Raw genomic sequence first — 19,817 nt, 5'->3', positions numbered from 1 at the left:
GACCTGGAAAAACTCTGTATACCTGTCTGTCCTTGAAGTCTCAGAGATCTGCCTCTCTCTGCCTTTCAGGCATTGGGATTAAAGGTGTATGCTACTACACATTGAACTCACAAAGATCTGTTTGTCTCTGCCTTCAAGGCACTGGGATTAAAGGCGTGTGCTACCTCACCTTGAAGGTACAGAGGTCAATCTCCCTCTGCCTCCCATGTGTTGGGTTTACAGGTGTGTACTACCACACCCAACAACTCTCTTCCTTTTTTTAACTTTAAGAACTTCAAATTTTAGCCTGCACATATTTTTAACACACTGTAAATCATTTAAAAATTTTCTTTGTCTTTGAAACTCTCTTTATTCTATTTCTCTCTCTGTTTTTCTGACCACATGAGTCTTTCATTTACCAAGCAATCTCAGTAGGACTAAAGCCATGGCTTTGCTGGCCAGATGTAGCCCATTCCTTAGTTTTCTGCCATTCCAACCTTGTGGCTGAGGTACCGAATAGAGCCGCATTCAGTGCCACAAGTCTACAGTGTTTCAAGGTCCTTGCCATCAAAGAGGATGCAACAGACAACACTCAAGCCCCCTTTCTGTAGCTGGCCCTCCTTCCTCAAACAGTCAGAGTTTGCCCAGGCAGGATGGCCCAGAAACCCGGCATTTTAAAACAACACAGTTTTTTTTCCTGCTACTGCTGAAAACATACAAGCATTCAGTTGGCTTTTATCAACACCATTTAAATGTTTTGTGGCAGGACCTCTTAAGGGCTGCAGGGTTTTGCAGCTGAAGCTGAGTCAGCAAGCCTCTTTTAGATGAGAGCCCTTGCTTTCTTCTAGCAAGCAGAGCAGACCGAGAAATCGCTGCTACCAAGAAAACATGCTTTACTCTTTCCCAAGCTTTCTCAGGCTTTCAGTGGATTCAGTTGTCCACAAGGCTGCAGGCCATTCTGTAGTTATTTGAGCAGCGAGGCTGTGTCCCCAGCACCACGGCCGCATGAAGGTTATGCCTGAAATAAATACACCAAAACTGTATTCTTTTAAACACTGCTGGCCCATTAGATTCAGCATTTTAACCCATTTCTAATAATCAGTGTAGTTAACGAGGTGCACTTACCAGGAAAAATTCAGCATGTCTGACATGGTGGCTGGCTGCATCGACATCTGCCTCAGAGAGCAGAGCTATGGCATCTGTTGGGGAGAGGGGAGCATGGCTTCTCTGAGCTCACTACCTCTTCCTCCCGGCATTCTATTTTGTTTACTCCACCTACCTATGTTCTAACCTATCAGCTGAAGCGGATTCTTTCTTTAATTAATCGATAAACTTCTTCTGTCACTTTATCCTTTCAACAGCTTGCCCCTATAAATCTCCCATGTGTCTTCTGTTGTATAATCTTTCATTTGTAAAGAACTTGCATTCTCAGGGGAGGATTTTTCTGACATCTCTGTGGATGGAGATCATATGAGGAAGATCAGATGAGCAACCATGACAACTCTAATGCTGTAGAGTTAGGTGGACCAGAGATTGATGGCTGACATTCCTGTGCTATGCATCAGATGCCCTTGAACTCTGGCCCTGTTGACAGACAGGCAGACATCATGTTGGTCACACATACTTAACTCATTCAGGTTCACAGATACTTTAATGGAGTTTTAATCCTTCTCCTAAACTAATAAAAAAACCAAGATTAGGAGAAGAGAAGAGCCTGAAGTAAGGCCTCAAAATGGGTCATTTTGCAAAGGAAAGGTTACCTGCCTCCATGTATGCTGTCTCCCTTTCTTAGTCAAATCCATCCTTCCAGTGTCTAGCTGACAGCTAACCATAGGATTGAACCCAACTGCCTTTGATTTCTGAAATAAGTGCTGTCCTCTTAAGGTTTCATAACAGCACAGGACGGTTTGTAAGACTGTCCCAGCAACAATTTAAAGCAATTCTAGGACACCAAAGATGCAGCAAACTTGGTTAATTGGTAATATAGATCGTTCTGATGGGACAAAATAATTTAGAATTAAAAAAAACAGATTGGTGTACTCACGATGAATTTATGTGATATGGCACACACAGGCTTCTGGTTCTGAATACTTCATGCTCGGTGGGTTTTGGAGATTGTCGTGACCCTGAAACTAGCTGGAGTCTTTGGGGCCTTGAAAGGACAAGACTTAATATTTCAAGACATCCTTGTACTTGGTCCCCACTGTTTACTGATTTCCTTACAGAGAATGAGCAGCCATCTACTCCTGCTGCCATGCCTTCCCCACATGAACAGAGAGAAGACCCTATACACACAGGTTGCTTGTATCACATGTGAAGGCATAAGTCACAAACAAACTCCCACAGCAGTTTAGAATTGTGATTAATAGAATGATTAGTTCTTGAAAGGGGAAAAACTTAGAGATCACAATCCCTTACAAAAGCCCTCTGCAGGATCAGAAAAGGAGCCTAGTAGCCGGAAGGGAAGCTCAAGCAAGAGATCAAGCTGAAGGTAGAAGTTGCTTTTTAAAAGAGAGAGAGACCACAACTCAATGGGCTGGTATCTCAGTGGCTATTCAGGAAACATCACAGAGAAAGGATCTGCTTCATGCATGAGAGTCACCGATGATTTCCCTTTAAGAAAAAAACCCATCAAAACTCCCAATAACATCATCAGCATTCAACAACATGTCTATGATTTCTTTGCCTTGCCTTTGATTGTGCAGTAAATGATGCTGATAGTTAATCTGTGCAATTAATGCAAATTTCCTTGTAACTGACTAGACAGAATTGACAGGTTATCTTAAGCACAGCAGGGAGTCACTCTACGATGGAACTGGTTCATCATCACCTGTGTGACAGTGACATAATTGAGATCTTTCATTTGTCTATAAATCTCATTATGTTCAACATGATATGTTGTCATACAGATTTCTTAGGGTTTTGTCCCACTGGTGGTTTCCTTGGTATGCTTACATAATTTTTGCCAGATCCAATCAGTTTTGCCATGCACTCTCAGCTCCACGTCATTGTGTTCCCCTTATGTTCCAGTCCAGGCATTTTAGACCTCTTGTAACTGTTGTAAGAGTATCTCATGTTCCACCTAAATGATTTAGGGTTTTATTTAGGCTGGGTTTTGTCTTCCATCACTGAGTTCATTGACTTTCCTTGGGCGTAATTCCTGGGACACTGAGCCTAACTCCTGGGGGATTCCTCCAGTTATTTCTCCTTTCTTAGATAGTTTACACTCTCACTATTACTGTGAGAGTGTTTCTGTAGCAAATATTCTTCTCAAGATGAGAAGAAACTTCAATGTTACAATCCATTTGTTATTGTGATTTAAATACACACACACAAACACACACAAGTTAATGCACATACACTGATGATATCTCAATTTATGGGGCCATTCTGGGGATGTCAAGATCGATATCTCTCGAGTGGTTCTCAGAAGGCCATAGGGTGACCCTCTCTAGGTACTTAAGCAGGGAGGAGAAGTTGACCGCACTGTGACATGTCCCTAGGAACTATGTGTGCCTTGTCCCATAGTCAGACTGATGACTGACTATCTTGAAAACCACCATGGAACTTTTGTTTGGCAAATGATCAAGTCAGGGTCAAAATCAGAAAACTAGATGGAGCTTCCAAGCTCCAGTGGAAGAGCAGATGGATGGAGAAAAAGAGCAAGAATGTCAGGAATATAAGGGCTTGGTCCACACTATGAGACACTGTGCCTGAACTAAGGGGATTTCAACTAATCCAGTGACCTGGGAATGAAAGAACATGGGATCAAACTGGAAGCTCTGAATGTGGCTGACAATTGGGGCAGACGGAGAAGCCAAAGATAATGGCACTTGCAATTGTCTGCATATCATACACTGGCTTTTTGTGATCATATTTTTTGTGGATGCATACCTTGCTAAATCTGGATGGATGAAGGGTGGGCTTGGACTTCCCACAGCTCAAAGTACCCTGCCCTCTATTTGGACTGGTGTTTGAGTGGAGAGGTTTATTTGCGGAGCAAGAAGAATGTGGGAGGAGGAAGAGAAGTGGAAAGTTTGATAATTATTATTATGAAGTAATGGAAAAATCAATAGAAAATAACCAATGAGGACATTTTAGCTAGGAAAAAAAAAAATTCATGTGAGTTGTTGACTCAGACCAAAAATTATTTTACAGAAAAAAAAAACACATAAAGGGGTTGAGTTACTTGGAAAATATGACTCAAGTAATTGGGAAGAAGATTGGGGTTTTTATTTTGGGTCTTCATGGGGCTGTATGAGCAGCATTTTAGGACCTGTATGCTGGATATTTCTGGGGGTTAGTAGGGAAGAAACCTGGCTAGGAGGAGTTTTATGACATAAGTAGAGCCTTGATGATGTCACAAAGCTTTGGTTGGGGGTGGCAACTCTGTTCCACATGAAGCACTAGTCTTCTGTGAAGGTGGGCTTACTATCTTCACGGTGGCTGAGGAGGTCAGTTCAGCTCTTGGGCTCCACAACAGTTCAACCGAATTTCCAGAAGTTGGAATCTAGAGAGCCAAGATATTTTCTTTTGGTAAATATGTTTAGGAATCAACTAGGACCTCTGTAGTCAAAGAAAGGTTTCTTTCAAATCTGCTCTGGGTCCAAAATTTATGTCGTTAACAGCTCCTATATTTGATAGCTGGGGGACGGTTAATGTCAGGTATTCTCCCCACTCTATCTTTGCTAAAAATGTCCAATTCCTCAGTCCACTTAAATGGCAAAGATCCTCTTTGTCCATATGTGTTTTAAAAGATAATTATTTCTAATAGGTTCTGTTGCACAGATTAATGTTTCTTTCTTTTGGCAGTTTGACTCACAGTACTCACTTCTCTAATGAAGATACAGAATATCTTTATGTAATCAACCTGGATCTGGATCAGGAGACACAACAGAGAGAGCCAGTGGACTGGAGTGCCATGACCTTGGGCAGGTGGTTATAAATTAGCCAACTAAACTGTAGCTTGAGTGGTAAGGAGAGGAGTGGCTGTTCTTTGAGTTCTTTGCCATCTGTTCAGATATTTCTTTCTCACTTTGGTATTGGCATAGCTTCCTCTCTCATTGATATATTAAGTCAGGAAGTAGGTTTCTCAGTAGAGGTCAATTGCATTTTGCAGCAGGAATATGTCTCTGATACACATATACTGAGCTGTAGACAAGAGTTTGATAATTTTCCTATTAATTTCTTAAGAACATATTCCATTTAGGTATCCAAATCTATTCAGCCCTGCCTTTTTCACCTGCTCCAAAGTTATTCCTAAAAAGAGCCTTGACCTCACATCCTCACCTTCTTATCCTTGCAGGCACTTATGATGGAGGAAACCACTTTGTGTCTGATTTAAACTGAAGAGTTCTTCCTATGCAGAGATTGGCAGCTATGAAGCCCAAGCACAGAAACAGAGCCAAGAGACAGTGGAACAGGAGTGCTGTGGCCTATCTCAGAAAGTCTCCCGCCATGATGAAGATGCCTCTTAGTATGAGTTGCATGCCACATCTCCAGAAGAAGAATGGGCCATCGCTCCAGAAGCAAAAACTTAGTAAGCCTTTTGAGGCCCTGGAGAATATTGTTGGCCGCAGAATTTCTCATGGCTGGAAGGAAGCCAATGAACCAGTCACCCATTGGAAAGCCATCATTCTAGATCAACTGCCAACATATCCCTCTCTCTATTTGTTGAAATATGATGGGATTGATTGTGTCTATGGCTTGGAGCTTCATAGTGATGATAGGATTTTAAACCTGTAGATCCTGCCTAATAATGTGCCATTTCCTCAGGTGACAGACACTCATCTCTCAAACACCATAGTTGGCAGAGCAGTGAAACATACATTCATGGGCACAAATGGCTCTAAGAATGATTGGAACGGGATGGTCCTAGAAGAGGTGCCAATCATGAAGACCTGGTTTTATATTACCTACAAGAAAGATCCGGTCTTGTACATTTACCACCTCCTGGATGACTACCTGGAAGGCAACCTCCACATCATGCCAGGCTCTAAGGAAGAGTGGAGTGGCGTGGTCCCAGATGAGGTGCAGGCCATAACGACCTGATTCTACATGGTCAACGAGAATGATCCGGTCCTATACCTTTACCACCATCATGATGATTCCATTGAAGGCAACCTCCACATCACGCCTGAATGTCCTCCAGTAGAGGTTACTTTGGAATTAGGCAGGGATTCCTTGGAGGGCAAAAGAGTGCAGTACAACAAAAAAGATGGAACCCAAGAGATAGGTAAAAATATTTGCCAAGTTCCCAACAAACCTTCTGTGTATTTCATCAAGTTTGATAATGACTTCCATATCTATGTCTATGATTTGGTGAAGATCTGTTAAAGTGAAATTCTCAAATTTTGAGGGGCAGACTTAATTCTCTCTTTGGGAATGTGTTTTTTTCAGAGATACCTCAGGTCTTCTATGAATCCTGGTATTTTTTCCAATGGATTATTCTTTCTCAAAGAATAAAAATTTGTTAACATTATGTGTTATTTGGTCAATGATGGATTGTGTTTGGTGGATGGGGCATCACAGAAATACATGCCTCAAAACAAAGCAGGATTTATGGTCTTTTCCCCTTGGAGAGTAAAGGACTGAGGATGCGTGGTGTGGTAAAGGACAAGATGGCTGTCAAGGAAGCAGTGGAGAGGGGACAAAAAGTTGTATGATCTCGGGGCGGTACGAAGCTTGAGGGAAAACCATGTCAAATGGAAAGATGTGACCGATATCAGCGTGAGGTATTGGGACTTAAGAGGATAAAGAGTAGATTAATCAGGAAGGGACACAAATGTATACTCAAAATCAGAGATAATTAGGTTTCATTTGATGAATGGTTTAATTCGTAATGGCTGTAAGTCAAAGGATGTTTGATCTCCACTAGAGCATGTTGCTTAGTGAAAAGTGTCTCCGCTCAGTTGCTGTTCTCCAGTAAGTTGGACATCAAGCTACCTACTTAGTTTTGCCAGAATTCTGTCTGCCACCTACTTTGTCATGCCTGGATTCGGTATGCCTTGAACTCTCATAGGTCTTATCCATGCCATCCAACCCTTGTCAGTTCATTTAAATAATTGCCCTGCCATATCTGGAAAACAGTGTTCCCTTTCATTGATCATGTTCTGTAGTACTTGGGCTATAAAACTCATGAACACACTCACACACACAGGATAAACATGTACATATGATGCCCACTAGTGTGTGACATGCACACATATGATGAATGCACCGAACTCCATAATATCAGTAAAGTAGGGAATCCATGATGCTAGGTGGAGTCTGGCAAAGACCCCACACACCCATCAAACCGCCAAATACCAGTATGGTACTGATGTCTGACTCCCATCCTGTAAGGAACCTGCCATCCTGTAACTGAGCTATTTTTGGTTCCTTCATCTTCACAAACTTGGTTAAAATGTTAGAGTTGTCCAACTGGGAGTTAGGGTCCAGCATGTAGATCAGCTGTCGCAGTTCAGGTGATTTGGCTACAATTTGGGTGAGAAATTGTACCAGGGAATTCTGGTACACCCTCTCCTCTTCTTCTCCCTGTCCTCATCATCACTCTTGTGGGTGGGCCTGGAGCACAAAGAAGGTAAAATGGAATAAGCCTCCTCCTTAGTGGAAAACCTTGTCAATCCTTAATTTGACCTGACTCTCTGAGGGAATGCAGAACATTATTTCCTACTAGGTCTCCTCATTCATTGGTCCACTCATTTTTCCAATGAATAATTGAATTCATCCATTCTTCCTTGTCTCTCTCTCTTCATTCTTCCCTTCTTCCATTTCCCCCTTGATTGTAGAAATTTGAGCAGCAGGGCTGCATCCCCATGGGGCCGCCTTGTAAGGTTATGCTCCGAAATAACAACCCAAAACTATTCATTTCAACACTGCCTGCCCCATTCTTTTCAGCCTCTTAACCCATGTCTAATAATGTATGCTGGAGCACGAGGTGGGCTTAGAAGGAAAGATTTAGCATGTCTGACCTGGTGGCTGGCTGTATCGCCATCTGCCTCAGAGTGCAGAGCTACCATTTCTGCCCATGGCAGAGGTGCATGGCATCTCTAAGCTCAATTCGTATTCCTCCCAGCATTCTCTTATATTTATTCCACCCACCTATGTTCTAACCTTTCAGGCCAAACAGTTTTTTTATTTAATTAACCAATGACCTATACTCCATCATTACTCCTATTTCTGTTTAAACAAGAACGGAATCTTTAACTTTAACATAGCAAAATTACATATAACAAAACAGTTATCAAACAAGAATTACAGTTACAATATTTATATCTATTTTATCTTTTATCATAACAATGGAAAACTATAACTATCTATCTCTTCTTCAACTCCATCTGAGACTCCAGAATAATACAGTATTACCTAAGCAAACAAAAAGTAAGCCATTTTCAAACTCTAGAAATGACAGAGACATCTCGCTGCCTGGACAGTCACCCAAAGTTCCTCTGTACTGTTGGTGTTTCCATCCTCAGCCTACAGGCCCATAGTTTCCAGCAGACATTTCCATGAAGCAGGAAATTTCAAAGGCAGTCACTATCTGCTTGTCTTGAAGAATGTTTTGCTGACCCTTTCCTGAATCAGGAACACGGAAAGATCATCTCACTTTTAGGCAAGTTCAGTAGTCCTCTCTCTGAGTGTTTTCTGTGTACAGTTTATGCAACAATCCAGGCAAGAGCAGTTTCTTCCCCAAATGGCTATCAAACTCCATAAGGATCCTCTTTGATGCCCATCTTCTTCCTGAAATAGATATGTGCTGCCAAGAGTAGAGTGTCTCACTGTCATGAAAAACCCTAAGGTACTAAAACATTAAATAGCCTGTTTTGTAGTCTAGAGAGATATGAATAATGCCTATCTGACTGAAATATATATGTATATATATATATATATATATATATATATATATATATATATATCTATGTAGCTAGAAAATCTAACTACCATGACTACAAACTTGACTATTATTAATGATTATCCATTAATAACCTATATACATTATATTTTTAAATGAACTACACAATCACAATACCTTAATTAAGATCAAAAATGCATATACATATAACAAAATTGACCTAAAATCTCTATGAGTAAAGCAAAATCTATACTAATGCAAATATTCATATCTATATCACATCCCACTTTAAATGTAAAAGAACGTTTATAAGCCATATTTGGGAACGTGGGTGCAGTTTTTTCTCTCCAAAATGCTTCCTGCTGAATGGTGGCATCATTATTGATTTATCTCAGTTGGCTGTTGAGCGAAGCAATTTTTTAAAGGTGTTCACAGCAACCTTTAAGTAGGGCGTGGTCCATCCTACCATATTAGGATAGAGGCATCCACAGACTATCACCCTCTGTGAAAACAAAATAGAAACTCCTTTCCAAAGCATCATGTCCTTAGATCCAAATTTCAAAGTCAAGGCATTTTCAAAATATCTATGTTGGATTATTTCAGCAGCTTTTATAAAGAAACATCTTTTAGCACCTATTGCTACTGCCTCAAAATTCAAATGATTCAAAAAGAGCATAATAACATACAATATCAAAATTCGCTGTGAATTTTCCATCTTTGTGCGCTTCAATTTATCCTCTATTTTGTTTACTTTTCCTTTTTATTTTTTGCCTTTTGAGACAGGTTCTCTGTATCTTTGACCTGGAATAACTCTGTATACCTGTCTGTCCTTGAAGTCTCAGAGATCTGCCTCTCTCTGCCTTTCAGGCATTGGGATTAAAGGTGTATGCTACTACACATTGAACTCACAAAGATCTGTTTGTCTCTGCCTTCAAGGCACTGGGATTAAAGGCGTGTGCTACCTCACCTTGAAGGTACAGAGGTCAATCTCCCTCTGCCTCCCATGTGTTGGGTTTACAGGTGTGTACTACCACACCCAACAACTCTCTTCCTTTTTTTTAACTTTAAGAACTTCAAATTTTAGCCTGCACATATTTTTAACACACTGTAAATCATTTCAAATTTTTCTTTGTTTTGAATCTCTCTTTACTCTATTTCTCTCTCTGATATTCTGACCACATGAGACTTTCATTTACCAAGCAATCTCAGTAGGACTAAGGCCGTGGCTTTGCTGGCCAGATGTAGCCCATTCCTTAGCTTTCTGCCATTCCAACCTTGTGGCTGAGGTACCGAACAGAGCCGCATTCAGTGCCACAAGTCTACAGTGTTTCAAGGTCCTTGCCATCAAAGAGGCTGCAACAGACAACACTCAAGCCCTCTTTCTGTAGCTGGCCCTCCTTCCTCAAACAGTCAGAGTTTGCCCAGGCAGGATGGCCCAGAAAGCCGGCATTTTAAAACAACACAGTTTCTTTTTCCTGCTACTGCTGAAAACATACAAGCATTCAGTTGGCTTTTTTTTTTTCAATAAAAATAAGTTTTTTATTGAGCACAGAAACATGAAGCAATTTTATTTATTTTTTTATCAGGCTCTGGGTTGGTTTTAATTTCTGGCCCGTGTCCTTGGACATTCCTTCCACATTTTCTTTTTTCTTTTTTTTAATTTATTTATTTATTTAAGATTTCTGTCTCTTCCCCGCCACCGCCTCCAATTTCCCTCCCCCTCCCCCAATTAAGTCTACCCCCCAGCCCGAAAAGCAATCAGGGTTCCCTGTCCTGTGGGAAGTCCAAGGAACCACCACCTCCATCCAGGTCTACTAAGTTGAGCATCCAAACTGCCTAGGCTCCCACAAAGCCAGTGGCTTTTATCAACACCATTTAAATGTTTTGTGGCAGGACCTCTTAAGGGCTGCAGGGTTTTGCAGCTGAAGCTGAGTCAGCAAGCCTCTTTTAGATGAGAGCCCTTGCTTTCTTCTAGCAAGCAGAGCAGACCGAGAAATCGCTGCTACCAAGAACACATGCTTTACTCTTTCCCAAGCTTTCTCAGGCTTTCAGTGGATTCAGTTGTCCACAAGGCTGCAAGCCATTCTGTAGTTATTTGAGCAGCGAGGCTGTGTCCCCAGCACCACGGCCACATGAAGGTTATGCCTGAAATAAATACACAAATCTGTATTCTTTTAAACAATGCTGGCCCATTAGATTCAGCATTTTAACCCATTTCTAATAATCAGTGTAGTATAACGAGGTGCACTTACCAGGAAAAATTCAGCATGTCTGACATGGTGGCTGGCTGCATCGACATCTGCCTCAGAGAGCAGAGCTATGGCATCTGCCGGGGAGAGGGGAGCATGGCTTTTCTGAGCTCACTACCTCTTCCTCCCGGCATTCTATTTTATTTACTCCACCTACCTATGTTCTAACCTATCAGCTGAAGTGGATTCTTTCTTTAATTAATCAATAAACTTCTTCTGTCACTTTATCCTTTCAACAGCTTGCCCATATAAATCTCCCATGTGTCTTCTGTTGTATAATCTTTCATTTGTAAAGAACTGGCACTCTCAGGGGAGGATTTTTCTGGAATCTCTGTGGATGGAGATCATATGAGGAAGATCAGATGAGCAACCATGACAACTCTAATGCTGTAGAGTTAGGTGGACCAGAGATTGATGGCTGACAATCCTGTGCTATGCATCAGATGCCCCTGAACTCTGGCCCTGTAGACAGACAGGCAGACATCAAGTTGGTCACACATACTTAAGTCATTCAGGTTCACAGATACTGTAAATGGAGTTTTAATTCTTCTCCTAAACTAATAAAAAAACCAAGATTAGGAGAAGAGAAGAGCCTGAAGTAAGGCCTCAAAATGGGTCATTTTGCAAAGGAAAGGTTACCTGCCTCCATGTATGCTGTCTCCCTTTCTTAGTCAAATCCATCCTTCCAGTGTCTAGCTAAAAGCTAACCATAGGATTGAACCCAACTGCCTTTGATTTCTGAAATAAGTGCTGTCCCCTTAAGGTCTCATAACAGCACAGGAAGGTTTGTAAGACTGTCCCAGCAACAATTTAAAGCAATTCTAGGACACCAAAGATGCAGCAAATTTGGTTAATTGGTAATATAGATCGTTCTGATGGGACAAAATAATTTAGAATTAAAAAAAAAAAAAGATTGGTGTACTCACGATGAATTTACGTGATATGGCACACACAGGCTTCTGGTTTGAATTCTTCATGCTCGGTGGGTTTTTGAGATTGTCGTGACCCTGAACCTAGCTGGAGGCTTTGGGGCCTTGAAAGGACAAGACTTAATATTTCAGGACATCCTTGTACTTGGGGCCCACTGTTTACTGATTTCCTTACAGAGAATGAGCAGCCATCTACTCCTGCTGCCATGCCTTCCCCACATGAACAGAGAGAAGACCCTATACACACAGGTCGCTTGTATCACATGTGAAGGCATAAGTCACAAACAAACTCCCACAGCAGTTTAGAATTGTGATTAATAGAATGATTAGTTCTTGAAAGGGGAAAAACTTAGAGATCACAATCCCTGACAAAAGCCCTCTGCAGGATCAGAAAAGGAGCCTAGTAGCCGGAAGGGAAGCTCAAGCAAGAGATCAAGCTGAAGGTAGAAGTTGCTTTTTAAAAGAGAGAGAGACCACAACTCAATGGGCTGGTATCTCAGTGGCTATTCAGGAAACATCACAGAGAAAGGATCTGCTTCATGCGTGAGAGTCACCGATGATTTCCCTTTAAGAAAAAAACCCATCAAACTCCCAATAACATCATCAGCATTCAACAACATGTCTATGATTTCTTTGCCTTGCCTTTGATTGTGCAGTAAATGATGCTGATAGTTAATCTGTGCAATTAATGCAAATTTCCTTGTAACTGACTAGACAGAATTGACAGGTTATCTTAAACAAAGCAGGGAGTCACTCTACGATGGAACTGGTTCATCATCACCTGTGTGACAGTGACATAATTGAGACCTTTCCTTTGTCTATAAATCTCATTATGTTCAACATGATATGTTGTCATACAGATTTCTTAGGGTTTTGTCCCACTGGTGGTTTCCTTGGTATGCTTACATAATTTTTGCCAGATCCAATCAGTTTTGCCATGCACTCTCAGCTCCACGTCCTTGTGTTCCCCTTATGTTCCAGTCCAGGCATTTTAGACATCTTGTAACTGTTGTAAGAGTATCTCATGTTCCACCTAAATGATTTAGGGTTTTATTTAGGCTGGGTTTTATCTTCCAGCACTGAGTTCATTGACTTTCCTTGGGCGTAATTCCTGGGACACTGAGCCTAACTCCTGGGGGATTCCTCCAGTTATTTCTCCTTTCTTAGATAGTTTACACTCTCACTATTACTGTGAGAGTGTTTCTGTAGCAAATATTCTTCTCAAGATGAGAAGAAACTTCAATATTACAATCCATTTGTTATTGTGATTTAAATACACACACACAAACACACACAAGTTAATGCACATACACTGATGATATCTCAATTTATGGGGCCATTCTGGGGATGTCAAGATCGATATCTCTCGAGTGGTTCTCAGAAGGCCATAGGGTGACCCACTCTAGGTACTTAAGCAGGGAGGAGAAGTTGACCGCACTGTGACATGTCCCTAGGAACTATGTGTGCCTTGTCCCATAGTCAGACTGATGACTGACTATCTTGAAAACCACCATGGAACTTTTGTTTGGCAAATGATGGAGATCAAGTCAGGGTCTAAATCAGAAACCTAGATGGAGCTTCCAAGCTCCAGTGGAAGAGCAGATGGATGGAGAAAAAGAGCAAGGATGTCAGGAATATAAGGGCTTGGTCCACACTATGAGACACTGTGCCTGAACTAAGGGGATTTCAACTAACCAAGTGACCTGGGAATGAAAGAACATGGGATCAAACTGGAAGCTCTGAATGTGGCTGACAATTGGGGCAGACGGAGAAGCCAAAGATAATGGCACTTGCAATTGTCTGCATATCATACACTGGCTTTTTGTGATCATATTTTTTGTGGATGCATACCTTGCTAAATCTGGATGGATGAAGGGTGGGCTTGGACTTCCCACAGCTCAAAGTACCCTGCCCTCTATTTGGACTGGTGTTTGAGTGGAGAGGTTTATTTGCGGAGCAAGAAGAATGTGGGAGGAGGAAGAGAAGTGGAAAGTTTGATAATTATTATTATGAAGTAATGGAAAATCAATAGAAAATAACCAATGAGGACATTGGAGCTAGGGAAAAAAAAACATTCATGTGAGTTTTTGACTCAGACAAAAAATTATTTTACAGAAAAAAAAACACATAAAGGGGTTGAGTTACTTGGAAAATATGACTCAAGTAATGGGGAAGAAGATTGGGGTTTTTATTTTGGGTCTTCATGGGGCTGTATGAGCAGCATTTTAGGACCTGTATGCTGGATATTTCTGGAGGATAGTAGGGAAGAAACCTGGCTAGGAGGAGTTTTATGACATAAGTAGAGCCTTGATGATGTCACAAAGCTTTGGTTGGGGGTGGCAACTCTGTTCCACATGAAGCACTAGTCTTCTGTGAAGGTGGGCTTACTATCTTCACGGTGGCTGAGGAGGTCAGTTCAGCTCTTGGGCTCCACAACTGTTCAACCGAATTTCCAGAAGTTGGAATCTAGAGAGCCAAGATATTTTCTTTTGGTAAATATGTTTAGGAAGCAAATAGGACCTCTGTAGTCAAAGAAAGGTTTCTTTCAAATCTGCTCTGGGTCCAAAATTTATGTCGTTAACAGCTCCTATATTTGATAGCTGGGGACGGTTAATGTCAGGTATTCTCCCCACTCTATCTTTGCTAAAAAGGTCCAATTCCTCAGTCCACTTAAATGGCAAAGATCCTCTTTGTCCATATGTGTTTTTAAGGATAATTATTTCTAATAGGTGCTGTTGCACAGATTAATGTTTCTTTCTGTTGGCAGTTTGACTCACAGTACTCACTTCTCTAATGAAGATACAGAATATCTTTATGTAATCAACCTGGATCTGGATCAGGAGACACAATAGAGAGAGCCAGTGGACTGGAGTGCCATGACCTTGGGCAGGTGGTTATAGATCAGCCAACTAACCAGTAGCTTGAGTGGTAAGGAGAGAAGTGGCTGTTCTTTGAATTCTTTGCCATCTGTTCAGATATTTCTTTCTCACTTTAGGTATAGGCATAGCTTCCTCTCTCATTGATATAGTAAGTCAGGAAGTAGGTTTCTCAGTAGAGGTCAATTGCATTTTGCAGCAGGAATATGTCTCTGATACACATATACTGAGCTGTAGACAAGAGTTTGATAATTTTCCTATTAATTTCTTAAAAACATATTCCATTTAGGTATCCAAATCTATTCAGCCCTGCCTTTTTCACCTGCTCCAAAGTTATTCCTAAAAAGAGCCTTGACCTCACATCCTCACCTTCTTATCCTTGCAGCCACTTATGGTGGAGGAAACCACTTTGTGTCTGATTTAAACTGAAGAGTTCTTCCTATGCAGAGATTGGCAGCTATGAAGCCCAAGCACAGAAACAGAGCCAAGAGACAGTGGAACAGGAGTGCTGTGGCCTATCTTAGAAAGTCTCCCGCCATGATGAAGATGCCTCTTAGTATGAGTGGCATGCCACCTCTCCAGAAGAAGAATGGGCCATCGCTCCAGAAGCAAAAACTTAGTAAGCCTTTTGAGGCCCTGGAGAATATTGTTGGCCGCAGAATTTCTCATGGCTGGAAGGAAGCCAATGAACCAGTCACCCATTGGAAAGCCATCATTCTAGATCAACTGCCAACATATCCCTCTCTCTATTTGTTGAAATATGATGGGATTGATTGTGTCTATGGCTTGGAGCTTCATAGTGATGAAAGGATTTTAAACCTGAAGATCCTGCCTAATAATGTGCCATTTCCTCAGGTGACAGACACTCATCTCTCAAACACCATAGTTGGCAGAGCAGTGAAACATACATTCATGGGCACAAATGGCTCTAAGAATGACTGGAACGGGATGGTCCTAGAAGAGGTGCCAATCATGAAGACCTGGTTTTATATTACCTACAAGAAAGATCCGGTCTTGTACATTTACCACCTCCTGGATGACTACCTGGAAGGCAACCTCCACATCATGCCAGGCTCTAAGGAAGAGTGGAGTGGCGTGGTCCCAGATGAGGTGCAGACCATAACGACCTGTTTCTACATTGTCAACGAGAATGATCCGGTCCTCTACCTTTACCACCATCGTGATGATTCCATTGAAGGCAACCTCCACATCACGCCTGAATGTCCTCCAGTAGAGGTGACTTTGGAATTAGGCAGGGATTCCTTGGAGGGCAAAAGAGTGCAGTACAACAAAAAAGATGGAACCCAAGAGATCGGTAAAATTATTTGCCAAGTTCCCAACAAACCTTCTGTGTATTTCATCAAGTTTGATAATGACTTCCATATCTATGTCTATGATTTGGTGAAGATCTGTTAAAGTGAAATTCTCAAATTTTGAGGGGCAGACTTAATGCTCTCTTTGGGAATGTGTTTTTTCAGAGATACCTCAGGTCTTCTATGAATCCTGCCTGGTATCTTTTCCAATGGATTATTCTTTCTCAAAGAATAAAAATTTGTTAACATGTTGTGTTATTTGGTCAATGATGGATTGTGTTTGGTGGATGGGGCATCACAGAAATACATGCCTCAAAACAAAGCAGGATTTATGGTCTTTTCCCCTAGGAGAGTAAAGGACTGGGGATGCGTGGTGTGGTAAAGGACAAGATGGCTGTCAAGGAAGCAGTGGAGAGGGGACAAAAAGTTGTATGATCTCGGGGCGGTATGAAGCTTGAGGGAAAACCATGTCAAATGGAAAGATGTGACCGATATCAGCGTGAGGTATTGGGACTTAAGAGGATAAAGAGTAGATTAATCAGGAAGGGACACAAATGTATACTCAAAATCAGAGAAAATTAGGTTTCATTTGATGAATGGTTTAATTCGTACTGGCTGTAAGTCAAAGGATGTTTGATCTCCACTAGAGCATGTTGCTTAGTGAAAAGTGTCTCCACTCAGTTGCTCTTCTCCAGTAAGTTGGACATCAAGCTACCTACTTAGTTTTGCCAGAATTCGGTCTGCCACCTACTTTGTCATGCCTGGATTCGGTATGCCTAGAACTCTCATAGGTCTTATCCATGCCATCCAACCCTTGTCAGTTCATTTAAATAATTGCCCTGCCATATCTGGAAAACAGTGTTCCCTTTCATTGATCATGTTCTGTAGTACTTGGGCTATAAAACTCAAGAACACACTCACCCACACACAGGATAAACATGTACATATGATGCCCACTAGTGTGTGACATGCACACATATGATGAATGCACCGAACTCCATAATATCAGTAAAGTAGGGAATCCATGATGCTAGGTGGAGTCTGGCAAAGACTCTACACACCCATCAAACCGCCAAATACCAGTATGGTACTGATGTCTGACTCTCATCCTGTAAGGAACCGGCTTTGCCCTATGTACATAACACACATCCGATCCCTTACGGGTCTGCCAGGTCCTCTAGCACAAGGTAATGCAGAAATTGATCAATTATTGATTGGTAGTGTGCTTCAAGCCTCTGAATTTCATAAAAAACATCATGTTAATAGCAAAGTTTTGAAGAAAGAGTTTTCTATTACATGGCAACAAGCTAAGGAGATTGTGAAGAAAAGCCCTACCTGCTCTTTCTATAACCAAACGCCACTGCCAGCAGCAGTTAATCCAAAGGGCACTCATAGAAATGAAATCTGGCAGATGGATGTGTTCCACTTTGCAGAATTTGGCAAATTGAAGTATGTTCATCACACCATCGACACTTACTCAGGCTTTCAGTGGGCAACTGCTTTAAGTTCAGAAAAAGCTGATTCAGTAATCACTCATTTATTAGAAGTCATGGCTATCATGGGTATACCTACACAAATAAAGACAGATAATAGTCCTGCTCATGTCTCTAGGAAGATGAAACGGTTTTTTGATCATTACAATATCAAGCATGTTACAGGTATACCATACAATCCTACAGGTCAAGCAGTCATAGAAAGATCAAATCGAACTATAAAGGATATGTTGAACAAACAGAAAGGAGTGGAAAACACCCCTAGAAATAGGTTACATAATGCTTTGTTAACCTTGAATTTTCTCAACGCTAACGAGAAGGGAACGACGGCTGCAGAAAGACATTGGATAATGGAAAAGTCTGCTGAACTAAATCAACCAGTTTATTTCAAGGATGTACTGACCTCACAATGGAAGCCAGGAGATGTGCTGCGTTGGGGAAGGGATTTTGCTCTTATCTCCACAGGTGAGGAAAAATTATGGATACCGTCAAAATTAATAAAGGTTTGGTTTGAGGAAGGGAAGTCACTTGGAAAAGATAAATAACAATTCATTCACAAGGATGACCGACGTACAGATGGTAAGGATTACTAATAGGATGGGGGCAGGGTTCTTTTCTTATCTCCACAGGAAAATATTCATCTCCAAAGAATTTGAGGGACCCTGAATATTTAATTACTGATGGATGGAAAATAGTTACGACCCATTAAACATCAACAATAAAATTCTATACATAGCGTAAGTATTGATTTCATATATATATATATATATATGTTTTATTGAACACTTCTTTATAAATGTGTAGAGCTGGTTTTGGAGTTGGACTATGGCTCAGTCCTTCTTCAATTCCAAGCCTGTTGATAAGAGGTATTTCAAAGTTTCTGTCTCAGGTCAGGAGCCATGAAATGGGACAGAATAAGAATAATTTTATACTTGATAAACTTTCTTTGCCTTCCCTCACATCTGTGTCTTTCTTTATATGTCAGTATAAGTCCTTGTTGTTAATGTTTAAATTTCCCATAACAAGCAACATATTTTCCTACAGTAATTTTTGAAGTTTCCAGGATGAAGATGGGGCCCCACAACATCAACTCAATCTGGTTTTTATGACGTCATGAATTTTTTTTTTAAGCACTAATTTTAGACCTGTTTTTTGGTACCAACTGCAAGAGACAATTTCATATGATGCACATTTTTGACAACGCTCTGGCCGGACCTTCTCGAAACACACAGAGACTAGTTATAATTTTCTTAAGTCAAAGGTTAATTTGGGAATTTTACCATCGTTTGCTTTCACAGGGGCCCCTAAGAAGAACGTCGCCCCCATGTCAGCTAGAAGCAATCTAAGAGGACGACGTCCCCTCTCCCAACAGAGTTTGCCCACAGGGTTAGGGACATCTTTTAGTGGTTGGTTTAGGAGTGAGGGGATGGGGAGATATTGTATGTAATTAGGGATAAAAAAAAGGGGGGGATTAACTGGGTTGATGGGATGATTGGTATTTGTGACTTACTGTTTTTACAAAATTATGTTGGTACTGTTTCTTGTATATTGATATATTGAATATTGAATGTGAGTGTTCCTACCTCTATTTTGGTATAAGAGTATGCTTATATTGTATGGATACATCTATCATATCACAATGTACATTTCTACCTCTGGTACTATTTATGTAATAACATTGTTTACATTTGATAAGTAATGACATTGTTTACAGGTGAAGATCATTGTCTTCATACATTGCACAATTGTTTATTCCCTTAGTTTTCAAATTAGATAGGTATTGAGAATTACATGTTTGTCATATTATTTTTAGGTTAATCAGGTCTTTTAGATACATAGAGATTATTTTCAGTATAGATAGTATAATCTTCAGCCTCTTTGAAGAGCTGTAGAAAATGGCCTTTAATCTAACCTAGAATTCTGTGCCATCGAGACACAATTTACTCCTGGCAACACCACTCTACTCCCAAGAGAACGTTGAGCACCAAAGACACTCCACTGGGAGCTTGTCTTCCTGGCAGAACTGGCCTTTGGGTTAAGAAAAACCCATACCTCAACTACTGACTAAGATATAAACAGGATTGTCTTATCTTGCCAAGACAGGGTAGGATAATCCTAAGAAAG

The sequence above is a fragment of the Microtus pennsylvanicus genome, chromosome Y (genome assembly GCF_037038515.1).
Source record: "Microtus pennsylvanicus isolate mMicPen1 chromosome Y, mMicPen1.hap1, whole genome shotgun sequence".
In the NCBI taxonomy this organism is placed as follows: domain Eukaryota; kingdom Metazoa; phylum Chordata; class Mammalia; order Rodentia; family Cricetidae; genus Microtus; species Microtus pennsylvanicus.
The sequence above is the reverse complement of the archived record's forward strand: the minus strand, read 5'-3'. Positions refer to the sequence as shown.